The sequence below is a fragment of the Rhinoderma darwinii genome, assembly GCF_050947455.1.
Source record: "Rhinoderma darwinii isolate aRhiDar2 chromosome 5 unlocalized genomic scaffold, aRhiDar2.hap1 SUPER_5_unloc_31, whole genome shotgun sequence".
Taxonomy (NCBI): Eukaryota; Metazoa; Chordata; class Amphibia; order Anura; family Rhinodermatidae; genus Rhinoderma; species Rhinoderma darwinii.
In genome coordinates, this window is record NW_027461789.1 from 215,394 (window position 1) to 233,526 (window position 18,133).

The 18,133-nt window shown below is 47.7% G+C and overlaps 12 non-coding genes across 12 annotated transcripts; all 12 read left to right on the forward strand.

Annotated features, from left to right (window-relative positions):
- Positions 1–677: 677 nt before the first annotated feature.
- On the forward strand, positions 678–868 carry LOC142689598 (U2 spliceosomal RNA). The gene has a single exon (XR_012858456.1). It is a non-coding gene; the product is annotated as a U2 spliceosomal RNA (small nuclear RNA).
- Positions 869–2,160: 1,292 nt separating this feature from the next.
- LOC142689599 (U2 spliceosomal RNA) lies at positions 2,161–2,351 on the forward strand. The gene has a single exon (XR_012858457.1). It is a non-coding gene; the product is annotated as a U2 spliceosomal RNA (small nuclear RNA).
- Positions 2,352–3,639: 1,288 nt separating this feature from the next.
- On the forward strand, positions 3,640–3,830 carry LOC142689601 (U2 spliceosomal RNA). The gene has a single exon (XR_012858458.1). It is a non-coding gene; the product is annotated as a U2 spliceosomal RNA (small nuclear RNA).
- Positions 3,831–5,126: 1,296 nt separating this feature from the next.
- On the forward strand, positions 5,127–5,317 carry LOC142689602 (U2 spliceosomal RNA). Its single transcript, XR_012858459.1, has one exon. It is a non-coding gene; the product is annotated as a U2 spliceosomal RNA (small nuclear RNA).
- Positions 5,318–6,605: 1,288 nt separating this feature from the next.
- LOC142689603 (U2 spliceosomal RNA) lies at positions 6,606–6,796 on the forward strand. Its single transcript, XR_012858460.1, has one exon. It is a non-coding gene; the product is annotated as a U2 spliceosomal RNA (small nuclear RNA).
- Positions 6,797–8,096: 1,300 nt separating this feature from the next.
- Positions 8,097–8,288, forward strand: LOC142689707 (U2 spliceosomal RNA). The gene has a single exon (XR_012858555.1). It is a non-coding gene; the product is annotated as a U2 spliceosomal RNA (small nuclear RNA).
- Positions 8,289–9,592: 1,304 nt separating this feature from the next.
- Positions 9,593–9,783, forward strand: LOC142689604 (U2 spliceosomal RNA). Its single transcript, XR_012858461.1, has one exon. It is a non-coding gene; the product is annotated as a U2 spliceosomal RNA (small nuclear RNA).
- A 1,290-nt stretch (positions 9,784–11,073) lies between these two features.
- Positions 11,074–11,264, forward strand: LOC142689606 (U2 spliceosomal RNA). Its single transcript, XR_012858463.1, has one exon. It is a non-coding gene; the product is annotated as a U2 spliceosomal RNA (small nuclear RNA).
- Positions 11,265–12,576: 1,312 nt separating this feature from the next.
- On the forward strand, positions 12,577–12,767 carry LOC142689607 (U2 spliceosomal RNA). The gene has a single exon (XR_012858464.1). It is a non-coding gene; the product is annotated as a U2 spliceosomal RNA (small nuclear RNA).
- Positions 12,768–14,062: 1,295 nt separating this feature from the next.
- Positions 14,063–14,253, forward strand: LOC142689701 (U2 spliceosomal RNA). Its single transcript, XR_012858549.1, has one exon. It is a non-coding gene; the product is annotated as a U2 spliceosomal RNA (small nuclear RNA).
- Positions 14,254–15,543: 1,290 nt separating this feature from the next.
- LOC142689608 (U2 spliceosomal RNA) lies at positions 15,544–15,734 on the forward strand. Its single transcript, XR_012858465.1, has one exon. It is a non-coding gene; the product is annotated as a U2 spliceosomal RNA (small nuclear RNA).
- Positions 15,735–17,026: 1,292 nt separating this feature from the next.
- On the forward strand, positions 17,027–17,217 carry LOC142689609 (U2 spliceosomal RNA). The gene has a single exon (XR_012858466.1). It is a non-coding gene; the product is annotated as a U2 spliceosomal RNA (small nuclear RNA).
- Positions 17,218–18,133: the final 916 nt, after the last annotated feature.

Genomic DNA, 18,133 nt, shown 5'->3' on the forward strand with positions numbered 1-18,133 from the left:
TGTAGGAGCAAGGAGAAGTTGTCTGTAAAGTTGGTGGATGCCTATTTTCCATTTTGCAGTCCCTTGTCTCCCTCTTGTGGCCTCCTGGAGGCAACTAGCTGTGCAAAAAAAAGACAGCCTGGCGGCCGGCTGTTGCAGTGTTGCCCTCTCAGGCAACACTGAGTGACTGACTGAGCCTCACCGTCTTATATAAAGTTCAGACGGAACTTTGCACGTGTCATAGTGGAGCCCTCAGGATTCCAGAGCCAGCTTTCTGACATCATAATGGGGCCTCAGAGATAAAAGCCTGGGCCCAGGCAGTGTTGGTCAGTGCTGCTCAGCAGGCAGCACTGGACTGGACTGGATTACAGCTGATACAAGGTGTGAAGGAACAAGGGGTGGCTGTGGGCATGCACTTGCTGCCGCTGCCAGTGTTTATCTGCATGGCAGCAGGGCATTTGGGCGTTGCCAGGAAGGCGTTTTTATGTCGATTCCTCCTCTTTCAGCACTGCATTGTGGTGCAAGCAAAAGAAGCAAATCCTGTCTGGCTTCCTCTCCGGCCTTTATTCACCTCCCGTGTAGCTGTGAGTGTGTGAGCCTGCAGGGCCCCATGGAATTGCCTAGAAGTAGGCTGAATCGCTGCAAGGGCTGAACAGCAGTATCGGGCAGGCTCGGGCAACGCGCGGCCCGTTCGGGTTATCGCTTCTCGGCCTTTTGGCTAAGATCAAGTGTAGTATCTGTTCTTATCAGTTTAATATCTGATACGTCCCCTATCTGGGGACCATATATTAAATGGATTTTTAGAACAGGGAGATGGAAATAGAGCTTGCTCTGTCCACTCCACGCATTGACCTGGTATTGCAGTATTTCCAGGACCGGTGCACCCTTTCCTTATGTGTTGACTAAAAGCAGATTCCAAAAGTGTTTTTTGTCTTTGCTATTGTTTCTGTCTTTCTGAAGGGATCTCCCCTTTTAATCCCATTATTTCAACACCTGTTGGACAATGCATGAGTGATAATGAGCTCATTGATTAAATGCAATTAATGAATAGATTGCCACCTCTTGTTGTGTGTCGTCTGTGTTTCTGTGTTTCCGGCATTTCACATTGGAACACCTCATTCACCTTCCTTGTCTTCTCTCCGCCCTCCCTTTTAGGTAAGTTAAAGAGCTGCACCTGAGCCAGCCACTGATTGATTGATTGATTGATTGATTGATTGATTGATTGATTGATTGATTGATTGATGCAGCACAACAGTCAAATAGTGGAGTGGAGTAGGGGAACAGCAAACAGCCAATAAAGCAGCCCGCCCGCTCGCCTGCCCGCCACAATGGACCTACCTGTGTACACTAGATGGATGTGATGGAATGTACTGTCGTCCCTACATTTCAAGAAGAAGTAAGAATTGCAGTTGCAACAAAGCCTTGCTTGCCTACAAAGAGAGCAGCAATTTGGATTTGTTACTATGTTACCTAGAAGAATAACAAACTGTGCAAGGATGGAGGTTGTAGGAGCAAGGAGAAGTTGTCTGTAAAGTTGGTGGATGCCTATTTTCCATTTTGCAGTCCCTTGTCTCCCTCTTGTGGCCTCCTGGAGGCAACTAGCTGTGCAAAAAAAAGACAGCCTGGCGGCCGGCTGTTGCAGTGTTGCCCTCTCAGGCAACACTGAGTGACTGACTGAGCCTCACCGTCTTATATAAAGTTCAGACGGAACTTTGCACGTGTCATAGTGGAGCCCTCAGGATTCCAGAGCCAGCTTTCTGACATCATAATGGGGCCTCAGAGATAAAAGCCTGGGCCCAGGCAGTGTTGGTCAGTGCTGCTCAGCAGGCAGCACTGGACTGGACTGGATTACAGCTGATACAAGGTGTGAAGGAACAAGGGGTGGCTGTGGGCATGCACTTGCTGCCGCTGCCAGTGTTTATCTGCATGGCAGCAGGGCATTTGGGCGTTGCCAGGAAGGCGTTTTTATGTAGATTCCTCCTCTTTCAGCACTGCATTGTGGTGCAAGCAAAAGAAGCAAATCCTGTCTGGCTTCCTCTCCGGCCTTTATTCACCTCCCGTGTAGCTGTGAGTGTGTGAGCCTGCAGGGCCCCATGGAATTGCCTAGAAGTAGGCTGAATCGCTGCAAGGGCTGAACAGCAGTATCGGGCAGGCTCGGGCAACGCGCGGCCCGTTCGGGTTATCGCTTCTCGGCCTTTTGGCTAAGATCAAGTGTAGTATCTGTTCTTATCAGTTTAATATCTGATACGTCCCCTATCTGGGGACCATATATTAAATGGATTTTTAGAACAGGGAGATGGAAATAGAGCTTGCTCTGTCCACTCCACGCATTGACCTGGTATTGCAGTATTTCCAGGACCGGTGCACCCTTTCCTTATGTGTTGACTAAAAGCAGATTCCAAAAGTGTTTTTTGTCTTTGCTATTGTTTCTGTCTTTCTGAAGGGATCTCCCCTTTTAATCCCATTATTTCAACACCTGTTGGACAATGCATGAGTGATAATGAGCTCATTGATTAAATGCAATTAATGAATAGATTGCCACCTCTTGTTGTGTGTCGTCTGTGTTTCTGTGTTTCCGGCATTTCACATTGGAACACCTCATTCACCTTCCTTGTCTTCTCTCCGCCCTCCCTTTTAGGTAAGTTAAAGAGCTGCACCTGAGCCAGCCACTGATTGATTGATTGATTGATTGATTGATTGATTGATTGATTGATTGATTGATGCAGCACAACAGTCAAATAGTGGAGTGGAGTAGGGGAACAGCAAACAGCCAATAAAGCAGCCCGCCCGCTCGCCTGCCCGCCACAATGGACCTACCTGTGTACACTAGATGGATGTGATGGAATGTACTGTCGTCCCTACATTTCAAGAAGAAGTAAGAATTGCAGTTGCAACAAAGCCTTGCTTGCCTACAAAGAGAGCAGCAATTTGGATTTGTTACTATGTTACCTAGAAGAATAACAAACTGTGCAAGGATGGAGGTTGTAGGAGCAAGGAGAAGTTGTCTGTAAAGTTGGTGGATGCCTATTTTCCATTTTGCAGTCCCTTGTCTCCCTCTTGTGGCCTCCTGGAGGCAACTAGCTGTGCAAAAAAAAGACAGCCTGGCGGCCGGCTGTTGCAGTGTTGCCCTCTCAGGCAACACTGAGTGACTGACTGAGCCTCACCGTCTTATATAAAGTTCAGACGGAACTTTGCACGTGTCATAGTGGAGCCCTCAGGATTCCAGAGCCAGCTTTCTGACATCATAATGGGGCCTCAGAGATAAAAGCCTGGGCCCAGGCAGTGTTGGTCAGTGCTGCTCAGCAGGCAGCACTGGACTGGACTGGATTACAGCTGATACAAGGTGTGAAGGAACAAGGGGTGGCTGTGGGCATGCACTTGCTGCCGCTGCCAGTGTTTATCTGCATGGCAGCAGGGCATTTGGGCGTTGCCAGGAAGGCGTTTTTATGTAGATTCCTCCTCTTTCAGCACTGCATTGTGGTGCAAGCAAAAGAAGCAAATCCTGTCTGGCTTCCTCTCCGGCCTTTATTCACCTCCCGTGTAGCTGTGAGTGTGTGAGCCTGCAGGGCCCCATGGAATTGCCTAGAAGTAGGCTGAATCGCTGCAAGGGCTGAACAGCAGTATCGGGCAGGCTCGGGCAACGCGCGGCCCGTTCGGGTTATCGCTTCTCGGCCTTTTGGCTAAGATCAAGTGTAGTATCTGTTCTTATCAGTTTAATATCTGATACGTCCCCTATCTGGGGACCATATATTAAATGGATTTTTAGAACAGGGAGATGGAAATAGAGCTTGCTCTGTCCACTCCACGCATTGACCTGGTATTGCAGTATTTCCAGGACCGGTGCACCCTTTCCTTATGTGTTGACTAAAAGCAGATTCCAAAAGTGTTTTTTGTCTTTGCTATTGTTTCTGTCTTTCTGAAGGGATCTCCCCTTTTAATCCCATTATTTCAACACCTGTTGGACAATGCATGAGTGATAATGAGCTCATTGATTAAATGCAATTAATGAATAGATTGCCACCTCTTGTTGTGTGTCGTCTGTGTTTCTGTGTTTCCGGCATTTCACATTGGAACACCTCATTCACCTTCCTTGTCTTCTCTCCGCCCTCCCTTTTAGGTAAGTTAAAGAGCTGCACCTGAGCCAGCCACTGATTGATTGATTGATTGATTGATTGATTGATTGATTGATTGATTGATTGATTGATTGATGCAGCACAACAGTCAAATAGTGGAGTGGAGTAGGGGAACAGCAAACAGCCAATAAAGCAGCCCGCCCGCTCGCCTGCCCGCCACAATGGACCTACCTGTGTACACTAGATGGATGTGATGGAATGTACTGTCGTCCCTACATTTCAAGAAGAAGTAAGAATTGCAGTTGCAACAAAGCCTTGCTTGCCTACAAAGAGAGCAGCAATTTGGATTTGTTACTATGTTACCTAGAAGAATAACAAACTGTGCAAGGATGGAGGTTGTAGGAGCAAGGAGAAGTTGTCTGTAAAGTTGGTGGATGCCTATTTTCCATTTTGCAGTCCCTTGTCTCCCTCTTGTGGCCTCCTGGAGGCAACTAGCTGTGCAAAAAAAAGACAGCCTGGCGGCCGGCTGTTGCAGTGTTGCCCTCTCAGGCAACACTGAGTGACTGACTGAGCCTCACCGTCTTATATAAAGTTCAGACGGAACTTTGCACGTGTCATAGTGGAGCCCTCAGGATTCCAGAGCCAGCTTTCTGACATCATAATGGGGCCTCAGAGATAAAAGCCTGGGCCCAGGCAGTGTTGGTCAGTGCTGCTCAGCAGGCAGCACTGGACTGGACTGGATTACAGCTGATACAAGGTGTGAAGGAACAAGGGGTGGCTGTGGGCATGCACTTGCTGCCGCTGCCAGTGTTTATCTGCATGGCAGCAGGGCATTTGGGCGTTGCCAGGAAGGCGTTTTTATGTAGATTCCTCCTCTTTCAGCACTGCATTGTGGTGCAAGCAAAAGAAGCAAATCCTGTCTGGCTTCCTCTCCGGCCTTTATTCACCTCCCGTGTAGCTGTGAGTGTGTGAGCCTGCAGGGCCCCATGGAATTGCCTAGAAGTAGGCTGAATCGCTGCAAGGGCTGAACAGCAGTATCGGGCAGGCTCGGGCAACGCGCGGCCCGTTCGGGTTATCGCTTCTCGGCCTTTTGGCTAAGATCAAGTGTAGTATCTGTTCTTATCAGTTTAATATCTGATACGTCCCCTATCTGGGGACCATATATTAAATGGATTTTTAGAACAGGGAGATGGAAATAGAGCTTGCTCTGTCCACTCCACGCATTGACCTGGTATTGCAGTATTTCCAGGACCGGTGCACCCTTTCCTTATGTGTTGACTAAAAGCAGATTCCAAAAGTGTTTTTTGTCTTTGCTATTGTTTCTGTCTTTCTGAAGGGATCTCCCCTTTTAATCCCATTATTTCAACACCTGTTGGACAATGCATGAGTGATAATGAGCTCATTGATTAAATGCAATTAATGAATAGATTGCCACCTCTTGTTGTGTGTCGTCTGTGTTTCTGTGTTTCCGGCATTTCACATTGGAACACCTCATTCACCTTCCTTGTCTTCTCTCCGCCCTCCCTTTTAGGTAAGTTAAAGAGCTGCACCTGAGCCAGCCACTGATTGATTGATTGATTGATTGATTGATTGATTGATTGATTGATTGATTGATGCAGCACAACAGTCAAATAGTGGAGTGGAGTAGGGGAACAGCAAACAGCCAATAAAGCAGCCCGCCCGCTCGCCTGCCCGCCACAATGGACCTACCTGTGTACACTAGATGGATGTGATGGAATGTACTGTCGTCCCTACATTTCAAGAAGAAGTAAGAATTGCAGTTGCAACAAAGCCTTGCTTGCCTACAAAGAGAGCAGCAATTTGGATTTGTTACTATGTTACCTAGAAGAATAACAAACTGTGCAAGGATGGAGGTTGTAGGAGCAAGGAGAAGTTGTCTGTAAAGTTGGTGGATGCCTATTTTCCATTTTGCAGTCCCTTGTCTCCCTCTTGTGGCCTCCTGGAGGCAACTAGCTGTGCAAAAAAAAGACAGCCTGGCGGCCGGCTGTTGCAGTGTTGCCCTCTCAGGCAACACTGAGTGACTGACTGAGCCTCACCGTCTTATATAAAGTTCAGACGGAACTTTGCACGTGTCATAGTGGAGCCCTCAGGATTCCAGAGCCAGCTTTCTGACATCATAATGGGGCCTCAGAGATAAAAGCCTGGGCCCAGGCAGTGTTGGTCAGTGCTGCTCAGCAGGCAGCACTGGACTGGACTGGATTACAGCTGATACAAGGTGTGAAGGAACAAGGGGTGGCTGTGGGCATGCACTTGCTGCCGCTGCCAGTGTTTATCTGCATGGCAGCAGGGCATTTGGGCGTTGCCAGGAAGGCGTTTTTATGTAGATTCCTCCTCTTTCAGCACTGCATTGTGGTGCAAGCAAAAGAAGCAAATCCTGTCTGGCTTCCTCTCCGGCCTTTATTCACCTCCCGTGTAGCTGTGAGTGTGTGAGCCTGCAGGGCCCCATGGAATTGCCTAGAAGTAGGCTGAATCGCTGCAAGGGCTGAACAGCAGTATCGGGCAGGCTCGGGCAACGCGCGGCCCGTTCGGGTTATCGCTTCTCGGCCTTTTGGCTAAGATCAAGTGTAGTATCTGTTCTTATCAGTTTAATATCTGATACGTCCCCTATCTGGGGACCATATATTAAATGGATTTTTAGAACAGGGAGATGGAAATAGAGCTTGCTCTGTCCACTCCACGCATTGACCTGGTATTGCAGTATTTCCAGGACCGGTGCACCCTTTCCTTATGTGTTGACTAAAAGCAGATTCCAAAAGTGTTTTTTGTCTTTGCTATTGTTTCTGTCTTTCTGAAGGGATCTCCCCTTTTAATCCCATTATTTATTTCAACACCTGTTGGACAATGCATGAGTGATAATGAGCTCATTGATTAAATGCAATTAATGAATAGATTGCCACCTCTTGTTGTGTGTCGTCTGTGTTTCTGTGTTTCCGGCATTTCACATTGGAACACCTCATTCACCTTCCTTGTCTTCTCTCCGCCCTCCCTTTTAGGTAAGTTAAAGAGCTGCACCTGAGCCAGCCACTGATTGATTGATTGATTGATTGATTGATTGATTGATTGATTGATTGATTGATTGATTGATGCAGCACAACAGTCAAATAGTGGAGTGGAGTAGGGGAACAGCAAACAGCCAATAAAGCAGCCCGCCCGCTCGCCTGCCCGCCACAATGGACCTACCTGTGTACACTAGATGGATGTGATGGAATGTACTGTCGTCCCTACATTTCAAGAAGAAGTAAGAATTGCAGTTGCAACAAAGCCTTGCTTGCCTACAAAGAGAGCAGCAATTTGGATTTGTTACTATGTTACCTAGAAGAATAACAAACTGTGCAAGGATGGAGGTTGTAGGAGCAAGGAGAAGTTGTCTGTAAAGTTGGTGGATGCCTATTTTCCATTTTGCAGTCCCTTGTCTCCCTCTTGTGGCCTCCTGGAGGCAACTAGCTGTGCAAAAAAAAGACAGCCTGGCGGCCGGCTGTTGCAGTGTTGCCCTCTCAGGCAACACTGAGTGACTGACTGAGCCTCACCGTCTTATATAAAGTTCAGACGGAACTTTGCACGTGTCATAGTGGAGCCCTCAGGATTCCAGAGCCAGCTTTCTGACATCATAATGGGGCCTCAGAGATAAAAGCCTGGGCCCAGGCAGTGTTGGTCAGTGCTGCTCAGCAGGCAGCACTGGACTGGACTGGATTACAGCTGATACAAGGTGTGAAGGAACAAGGGGTGGCTGTGGGCATGCACTTGCTGCCGCTGCCAGTGTTTATCTGCATGGCAGCAGGGCATTTGGGCGTTGCCAGGAAGGCGTTTTTATGTAGATTCCTCCTCTTTCAGCACTGCATTGTGGTGCAAGCAAAAGAAGCAAATCCTGTCTGGCTTCCTCTCCGGCCTTTATTCACCTCCCGTGTAGCTGTGAGTGTGTGAGCCTGCAGGGCCCCATGGAATTGCCTAGAAGTAGGCTGAATCGCTGCAAGGGCTGAACAGCAGTATCGGGCAGGCTCGGGCAACGCGCGGCCCGTTCGGGTTATCGCTTCTCGGCCTTTTGGCTAAGATCAAGTGTAGTATCTGTTCTTATCAGTTTAATATCTGATACGTCCCCTATCTGGGGACCATATATTAAATGGATTTTTAGAACAGGGAGATGGAAATAGAGCTTGCTCTGTCCACTCCACGCATTGACCCTGGTATTGCAGTATTTCCAGGACCGGTGCACCCTTTCCTTATGTGTTGACTAAAAGCAGATTCCAAAAGTGTTTTTTGTCTTTGCTATTGTTTCTGTCTTTCTGAAGGGATCTCCCCTTTTAATCCCATTATTTCAACACCTGTTGGACAATGCATGAGTGATAATGAGCTCATTGATTAAATGCAATTAATGAATAGATTGCCACCTCTTGTTGTGTGTCGTCTGTGTTTCTGTGTTTCCGGCATTTCACATTGGAACACCTCATTCACCTTCCTTGTCTTCTCTCCGCCCTCCCTTTTAGGTAAGTTAAAGAGCTGCACCTGAGCCAGCCACTGATTGATTGATTGATTGATTGATTGATTGATTGATTGATTGATTGATTGATTGATTGATTGATTGATGCAGCACAACAGTCAAATAGTGGAGTGGAGTAGGGGAACAGCAAACAGCCAATAAAGCAGCCCGCCCGCTCGCCTGCCCGCCACAATGGACCTACCTGTGTACACTAGATGGATGTGATGGAATGTACTGTCGTCCCTACATTTCAAGAAGAAGTAAGAATTGCAGTTGCAACAAAGCCTTGCTTGCCTACAAAGAGAGCAGCAATTTGGATTTGTTACTATGTTACCTAGAAGAATAACAAACTGTGCAAGGATGGAGGTTGTAGGAGCAAGGAGAAGTTGTCTGTAAAGTTGGTGGATGCCTATTTTCCATTTTGCAGTCCCTTGTCTCCCTCTTGTGGCCTCCTGGAGGCAACTAGCTGTGCAAAAAAAAGACAGCCTGGCGGCCGGCTGTTGCAGTGTTGCCCTCTCAGGCAACACTGAGTGACTGACTGAGCCTCACCGTCTTATATAAAGTTCAGACGGAACTTTGCACGTGTCATAGTGGAGCCCTCAGGATTCCAGAGCCAGCTTTCTGACATCATAATGGGGCCTCAGAGATAAAAGCCTGGGCCCAGGCAGTGTTGGTCAGTGCTGCTCAGCAGGCAGCACTGGACTGGACTGGATTACAGCTGATACAAGGTGTGAAGGAACAAGGGGTGGCTGTGGGCATGCACTTGCTGCCGCTGCCAGTGTTTATCTGCATGGCAGCAGGGCATTTGGGCGTTGCCAGGAAGGCGTTTTTATGTAGATTCCTCCTCTTTCAGCACTGCATTGTGGTGCAAGCAAAAGAAGCAAATCCTGTCTGGCTTCCTCTCCGGCCTTTATTCACCTCCCGTGTAGCTGTGAGTGTGTGAGCCTGCAGGGCCCCATGGAATTGCCTAGAAGTAGGCTGAATCGCTGCAAGGGCTGAACAGCAGTATCGGGCAGGCTCGGGCAACGCGCGGCCCGTTCGGGTTATCGCTTCTCGGCCTTTTGGCTAAGATCAAGTGTAGTATCTGTTCTTATCAGTTTAATATCTGATACGTCCCCTATCTGGGGACCATATATTAAATGGATTTTTAGAACAGGGAGATGGAAATAGAGCTTGCTCTGTCCACTCCACGCATTGACCTGGTATTGCAGTATTTCCAGGACCGGTGCACCCTTTCCTTATGTGTTGACTAAAAGCAGATTCCAAAAGTGTTTTTTGTCTTTGCTATTGTTTCTGTCTTTCTGAAGGGATCTCCCCTTTTAATCCCATTATTTCAACACCTGTTGGACAATGCATGAGTGATAATGAGCTCATTGATTAAATGCAATTAATGAATAGATTGCCACCTCTTGTTGTGTGTCGTCTGTGTTTCTGTGTTTCCGGCATTTCACATTGGAACACCTCATTCACCTTCCTTGTCTTCTCTCCGCCCTCCCTTTTAGGTAAGTTAAAGAGCTGCACCTGAGCCAGCCACTGATTGATTGATTGATTGATTGATTGATTGATTGATTGATTGATTGATTGATTGATTGATTGATGCAGCACAACAGTCAAATAGTGGAGTGGAGTAGGGGAACAGCAAACAGCCAATAAAGCAGCCCGCCCGCTCGCCTGCCCGCCACAATGGACCTACCTGTGTACACTAGATGGATGTGATGGAATGTACTGTCGTCCCTACATTTCAAGAAGAAGTAAGAATTGCAGTTGCAACAAAGTCTTGCTTGCCTACAAAGAGAGCAGCAATTTGGATTTGTTACTATGTTACCTAGAAGAATAACAAACTGTGCAAGGATGGAGGTTGTAGGAGCAAGGAGAAGTTGTCTGTAAAGTTGGTGGATGCCTATTTTCCATTTTGCAGTCCCTTGTCTCCCTCTTGTGGCCTCCTGGAGGCAACTAGCTGTGCAAAAAAAAGACAGCCTGGCGGCCGGCTGTTGCAGTGTTGCCCTCTCAGGCAACACTGAGTGACTGACTGAGCCTCACCGTCTTATATAAAGTTCAGACGGAACTTTGCACGTGTCATAGTGGAGCCCTCAGGATTCCAGAGCCAGCTTTCTGACATCATAATGGGGCCTCAGAGATAAAAGCCTGGGCCCAGGCAGTGTTGGTCAGTGCTGCTCAGCAGGCAGCACTGGACTGGACTGGATTACAGCTGATACAAGGTGTGAAGGAACAAGGGGTGGCTGTGGGCATGCACTTGCTGCCGCTGCCAGTGTTTATCTGCATGGCAGCAGGGCATTTGGGCGTTGCCAGGAAGGCGTTTTTATGTAGATTCCTCCTCTTTCAGCACTGCATTGTGGTGCAAGCAAAAGAAGCAAATCCTGTCTGGCTTCCTCTCCGGCCTTTATTCACCTCCCGTGTAGCTGTGAGTGTGTGAGCCTGCAGGGCCCCATGGAATTGCCTAGAAGTAGGCTGAATCGCTGCAAGGGCTGAACGGCAGGCTCGGGCAACGCGCGGCCCGTTCGGGTTATCGCTTCTCGGCCTTTTGGCTAAGATCAAGTGTAGTATCTGTTCTTATCAGTTTAATATCTGATACGTCCCCTATCTGGGGACCATATATTAAATGGATTTTTAGAACAGGGAGATGGAAATAGAGCTTGCTCTGTCCACTCCACGCATTGACCTGGTATTGCAGTATTTCCAGGACCGGTGCACCCTTTCCTTATGTGTTGACTAAAAGCAGATTCCAAAAGTGTTTTTTGTCTTTGCTATTGTTTCTGTCTTTCTGAAGGGATCTCCCCTTTTAATCCCATTATTTCAACACCTGTTGGACAATGCATGAGTGATAATGAGCTCATTGATTAAATGCAATTAATGAATAGATTGCCACCTCTTGTTGTGTGTCGTCTGTGTTTCTGTGTTTCCGGCATTTCACATTGGAACACCTCATTCACCTTCCTTGTCTTCTCTCCGCCCTCCCTTTTAGGTAAGTTAAAGAGCTGCACCTGAGCCAGCCACTGATTGATTGATTGATTGATTGATTGATTGATTGATTGATTGATTGATTGATTGATTGATTGATTGATTGATTGATGCAGCACAACAGTCAAATAGTGGAGTGGAGTAGGGGAACAGCAAACAGCCAATAAAGCAGCCCGCCCGCTCGCCTGCCCGCCACAATGGACCTACCTGTGTACACTAGATGGATGTGATGGAATGTACTGTTGTTCCTACATTTCAAGAAGAAGTAAGAATTGCAGTTGCAACAAAGCCTTGCTTGCCTACAAAGAGAGCAGCAATTTGGATTTGTTACTATGTTACCTAGAAGAATAACAAACTGTGCAAGGATGGAGGTTGTAGAAGCAAGGAGAAGTTGTCTGTAAAGTTGGTGGATGCCTATTTTCCATTTTGCAGTCCCTTGTCTCCCTCTTGTGGCCTCCTGGAGGCAACTAGCTGTGCAAAAAAAAGACAGCCTGGCGGCCGGCTGTTGCAGTGTTGCCCTCTCAGGCAACACTGAGTGACTGACTGAGCCTCACCGTCTTATATAAAGTTCAGACGGAACTTTGCACGTGTCATAGTGGAGCCCTCAGGATTCCAGAGCCAGCTTTCTGACATCATAATGGGGCCTCAGAGATAAAAGCCTGGGCCCAGGCAGTGTTGGTCAGTGCTGCTCAGCAGGCAGCACTGGACTGGACTGGATTACAGCTGATACAAGGTGTGAAGGAACAAGGGGTGGCTGTGGGCATGCACTTGCTGCCGCTGCCAGTGTTTATCTGCATGGCAGCAGGGCATTTGGGCGTTGCCAGGAAGGCGTTTTTATGTCGATTCCTCCTCTTTCAGCACTGCATTGTGGTGCAAGCAAAAGAAGCAAATCCTGTCTGGCTTCCTCTCCGGCCTTTATTCACCTCCCGTGTAGCTGTGAGTGTGTGAGCCTGCAGGGCCCCATGGAATTGCCTAGAAGTAGGCTGAATCGCTGCAAGGGCTGAACAGCAGTATCGGGCAGGCTCGGGCAACGCGCGGCCCGTTCGGGTTATCGCTTCTCGGCCTTTTGGCTAAGATCAAGTGTAGTATCTGTTCTTATCAGTTTAATATCTGATACGTCCCCTATCTGGGGACCATATATTAAATGGATTTTTAGAACAGGGAGATGGAAATAGAGCTTGCTCTGTCCACTCCACGCATTGACCTGGTATTGCAGTATTTCCAGGACCGGTGCACCCTTTCCTTATGTGTTGACTAAAAGCAGATTCCAAAAGTGTTTTTTGTCTTTGCTATTGTTTCTGTCTTTCTGAAGGGATCTCCCCTTTTAATCCCATTATTTCAACACCTGTTGGACAATGCATGAGTGATAATGAGCTCATTGATTAAATGCAATTAATGAATAGATTGCCACCTCTTGTTGTGTGTCGTCTGTGTTTCTGTGTTTCCGGCATTTCACATTGGAACACCTCATTCACCTTCCTTGTCTTCTCTCCGCCCTCCCTTTTAGGTAAGTTAAAGAGCTGCACCTGAGCCAGCCACTGATTGATTGATTGATTGATTGATTGATTGATTGATTGATTGATTGATTGATTGATTGATTGATGCAGCACAACAGTCAAATAGTGGAGTGGAGTAGGGGAACAGCAAACAGCCAATAAAGCAGCCCGCCCGCTCGCCTGCCCGCCACAATGGACCTACCTGTGTACACTAGATGGATGTGATGGAATGTACTGTCGTCCCTACATTTCAAGAAGAAGTAAGAATTGCAGTTGCAACAAAGCCTTGCTTGCCTACAAAGAGAGCAGCAATTTGGATTTGTTACTATGTTACCTAGAAGAATAACAAACTGTGCAAGGATGGAGGTTGTAGGAGCAAGGAGAAGTTGTCTGTAAAGTTGGTGGATGCCTATTTTCCATTTTGCAGTCCCTTGTCTCCCTCTTGTGGCCTCCTGGAGGCAACTAGCTGTGCAAAAAAAAGACAGCCTGGCGGCCGGCTGTTGCAGTGTTGCCCTCTCAGGCAACACTGAGTGACTGACTGAGCCTCACCGTCTTATATAAAGTTCAGACGGAACTTTGCACGTGTCATAGTGGAGCCCTCAGGATTCCAGAGCCAGCTTTCTGACATCATAATGGGGCCTCAGAGATAAAAGCCTGGGCCCAGGCAGTGTTGGTCAGTGCTGCTCAGCAGGCAGCACTGGACTGGATTACAGCTGATACAAGGTGTGAAGGAACAAGGGGTGGCTGTGGGCATGCACTTGCTGCCGCTGCCAGTGTTTATCTGCATGGCAGCAGGGCATTTGGGCGTTGCCAGGAAGGCGTTTTTATGTAGATTCCTCCTCTTTCAGCACTGCATTGTGGTGCAAGCAAAAGAAGCAAATCCTGTCTGGCTTCCTCTCCGGCCTTTATTCACCTCCCGTGTAGCTGTGAGTGTGTGAGCCTGCAGGGCCCCATGGAATTGCCTAGAAGTAGGCTGAATCGCTGCAAGGGCTGAACAGCAGTATCGGGCAGGCTCGGGCAACGCGCGGCCCGTTCGGGTTATCGCTTCTCGGCCTTTTGGCTAAGATCAAGTGTAGTATCTGTTCTTATCAGTTTAATATCTGATACGTCCCCTATCTGGGGACCATATATTAAATGGATTTTTAGAACAGGGAGATGGAAATAGAGCTTGCTCTGTCCACTCCACGCATTGACCTGGTATTGCAGTATTTCCAGGACCGTTGCACCCTTTCCTTATGTGTTGACTAAAAGCAGATTCCAAAAGTGTTTTTTGTCTTTGCTATTGTTTCTGTCTTTCTGAAGGGATCTCCCCTTTTAATCCCATTATTTCAACACCTGTTGGACAATGCATGAGTGATAATGAGCTCATTGATTAAATGCAATTAATGAATAGATTGCCACCTCTTGTTGTGTGTCGTCTGTGTTTCTGTTTTTCCGGCATTTCACATTGGAACACCTCATTCACCTTCCTTGTCTTCTCTCCGCCCTCCCTTTTAGGTAAGTTAAAGAGCTGCACCTGAGCCAGCCACTGATTGATTGATTGATTGATTGATTGATTGATTGATTGATTGATTGATTGATTGATTGATTGATGCAGCACAACAGTCAAATAGTGGAGTGGAGTAGGGGAACAGCAAACAGCCAATAAAGCAGCCCGCCCGCTCGCCTGCCCGCCACAATGGACCTACCTGTGTACACTAGATGGATGTGATGGAATGTACTGTCGTCCCTACATTTCAAGAAGAAGTAAGAATTGCAGTTGCAACAAAGCCTTGCTTGCCTACAAAGAGAGCAGCAATTTGGATTTGTTACTATGTTACCTAGAAGAATAACAAACTGTGCAAGGATGGAGGTTGTAGGAGCAAGGAGAAGTTGTCTGTAAAGTTGGTGGATGCCTATTTTCCATTTTGCAGTCCCTTGTCTCCCTCTTGTGGCCTCCTGGAGGCAACTAGCTGTGCAAAAAAAAGACAGCCTGGCGGCCGGCTGTTGCAGTGTTGCCCTCTCAGGCAACACTGAGTGACTGACTGAGCCTCACCGTCTTATATAAAGTTCAGACGGAACTTTGCACGTGTCATAGTGGAGCCCTCAGGATTCCAGAGCCAGCTTTCTGACATCATAATGGGGCCTCAGAGATAAAAGCCTGGGCCCAGGCAGTGTTGGTCAGTGCTGCTCAGCAGGCAGCACTGGACTGGACTGGATTACAGCTGATACAAGGTGTGAAGGAACAAGGGGTGGCTGTGGGCATGCACTTGCTGCCGCTGCCAGTGTTTATCTGCATGGCAGCAGGGCATTTGGGCGTTGCCAGGAAGGCGTTTTTATGTAGATTCCTCCTCTTTCAGCACTGCATTGTGGTGCAAGCAAAAGAAGCAAATCCTGTCTGGCTTCCTCTCCGGCCTTTATTCACCTCCCGTGTAGCTGTGAGTGTGTGAGCCTGCAGGGCCCCATGGAATTGCCTAGAAGTAGGCTGAATCGCTGCAAGGGCTGAACGGCAGGCTCGGGCAACGCGCGGCCCGTTCGGGTTATCGCTTCTCGGCCTTTTGGCTAAGATCAAGTGTAGTATCTGTTCTTATCAGTTTAATATCTGATACGTCCCCTATCTGGGGACCATATATTAAATGGATTTTTAGAACAGGGAGATGGAAATAGAGCTTGCTCTGTCCACTCCACGCATTGACCTGGTATTGCAGTATTTCCAGGACCGGTGCACCCTTTCCTTATGTGTTGACTAAAAGCAGATTCCAAAAGTGTTTTTTGTCTTTGCTATTGTTTCTGTCTTTCTGAAGGGATCTCCCCTTTTAATCCCATTATTTCAACACCTGTTGGACAATGCATGAGTGATAATGAGCTCATTGATTAAATGCAATTAATGAATAGATTGCCACCTCTTGTTGTGTGTCGTCTGTGTTTCTGTGTTTCCGGCATTTCACATTGGAACACCTCATTCACCTTCCTTGTCTTCTCTCCGCCCTCCCTTTTAGGTAAGTTAAAGAGCTGCACCTGAGCCAGCCACTGATTGATTGATTGATTGATTGATTGATTGATTGATTGATTGATTGATTGATTGATGCAGCACAACAGTCAAATAGTGGAGTGGAGTAGGGGAACAGCAAACAGCCAATAAAGCAGCCCGCCCGCTCGCCTGCCCGCCACAATGGACCTACCTGTGTACACTAGATGGATGTGATGGAATGTACTGTTGTCCCTACATTTCAAGAAGAAGTAAGAATTGCAGTTGCAACAAAGCCTTGCTTGCCTACAAAGAGAGCAGCAATTTGGATTTGTTACTATGTTACCTAGAAGAATAACAAACTGTGCAAGGATGGAGGTTGTAGAAGCAAGGAGAAGTTGTCTGTAAAGTTGGTGGATGCCTATTTTCCATTTTGCAGTCCCTTGTCTCCCTCTTGTGGCCTCCTGGAGGCAACTAGCTGTGCAAAAAAAAGACAGCCTGGCGGCCGGCTGTTGCAGTGTTGCCCTCTCAGGCAACACTGAGTGACTGACTGAGCCTCACCGTCTTATATAAAGTTCAGACGGAACTTTGCACGTGTCATAGTGGAGCCCTTAGGATTCCAGAGCCAGCTTTCTGACATCATAATGGGGCCTCAGAGATAAAAGCCTGGGCCCAGGCAGTGTTGGTCAGTGCTGCTCAGCAGGCAGCACTGGACTGGACTGGATTACAGCTGATACAAGGTGTGAAGGAACAAGGGGTGGCTGTGGGCATGCACTTGCTGCCGCTGCCAGTGTTTATCTGCATGGCAGCAGGGCATTTGGGCGTTGCCAGGAAGGCGTTTTTATGTAGATTCCTCCTCTTTCAGCACTGCATTGTGGTGCAAGCAAAAGAAGCAAATCCTGTCTGGCTTCCTCTCCGGCCTTTATTCACCTCCCGTGTAGCTGTGAGTGTGTGAGCCTGCAGGGCCCCATGGAATTGCCTAGAAGTAGGCTGAATCGCTGCAAGGGCTGAACAGCAGTATCGGGCAGGCTCGGGCAACGCGCGGCCCGTTCGGGTTATCGCTTCTCGGCCTTTTGGCTAAGATCAAGTGTAGTATCTGTTCTTATCAGTTTAATATCTGATACGTCCCCTATCTGGGGACCATATATTAAATGGATTTTTAGAACAGGGAGATGGAAATAGAGCTTGCTCTGTCCACTCCACGCATTGACCTGGTATTGCAGTATTTCCAGGACCGGTGCACCCTTTCCTTATGTGTTGACTAAAAGCAGATTCCAAAAGTGTTTTTTGTCTTTGCTATTGTTTCTGTCTTTCTGAAGGGATCTCCCCTTTTAATCCCATTATTTCAACACCTGTTGGACAATGCATGAGTGATAATGAGCTCATTGATTAAATGCAATTAATGAATAGATTGCCACCTCTTGTTGTGTGTCGTCTGTGTTTCTGTGTTTCCGGCATTTCACATTGGAACACCTCATTCACCTTCCTTGTCTTCTCTCCGCCCTCCCTTTTAGGTAAGTTAAAGAGCTGCACCTGAGCCAGCCACTGATTGATTGATTGATTGATTGATTGATTGATTGATTGATTGATTGATGCAGCACAACAGTCAAATAGTGGAGTTGAGTAGGGGAACAGCAAACAGCCAATAAAGCAGCCCGCCCGCTCGCCTGCCCGCCACAATGGACCTACCTGTGTACACTAGATGGATGTGATGGAATGTACTGTCGTCCCTACATTTCAAGAAGAAGTAAGAATTGCAGTTGCAACAAAGCCTTGCTTGCCTACAAAGAGAGCAGCAATTTGGATTTGTTACTATGTTACCTAGAAGAATAACAAACTGTGCAAGGATGGAGGTTGTAGGAGCAAGGAGAAGTTGTCTGTAAAGTTGGTGGATGCCTATTTTCCATTTTGCAGTCCCTTGTCTCCCTCTTGTGGCCTCCTGGAGGCAACTAGCTGTGCAAAAAAAAGACAGCCTGGCGGCCGGCTGTTGCAGTGTTGCCCTCTCAGGCAACACTGAGTGACTGACTGAGCCTCACCGTCTTATATAAAGTTCAGACGGAACTTTGCACGTGTCATAGTGGAGCCCTCAGGATTCCAGAGCCAGCTTTCTGACATCATAATGGGGCCTCAGAGATAAAAGCCTGGGCCCAGGCAGTGTTGGTCA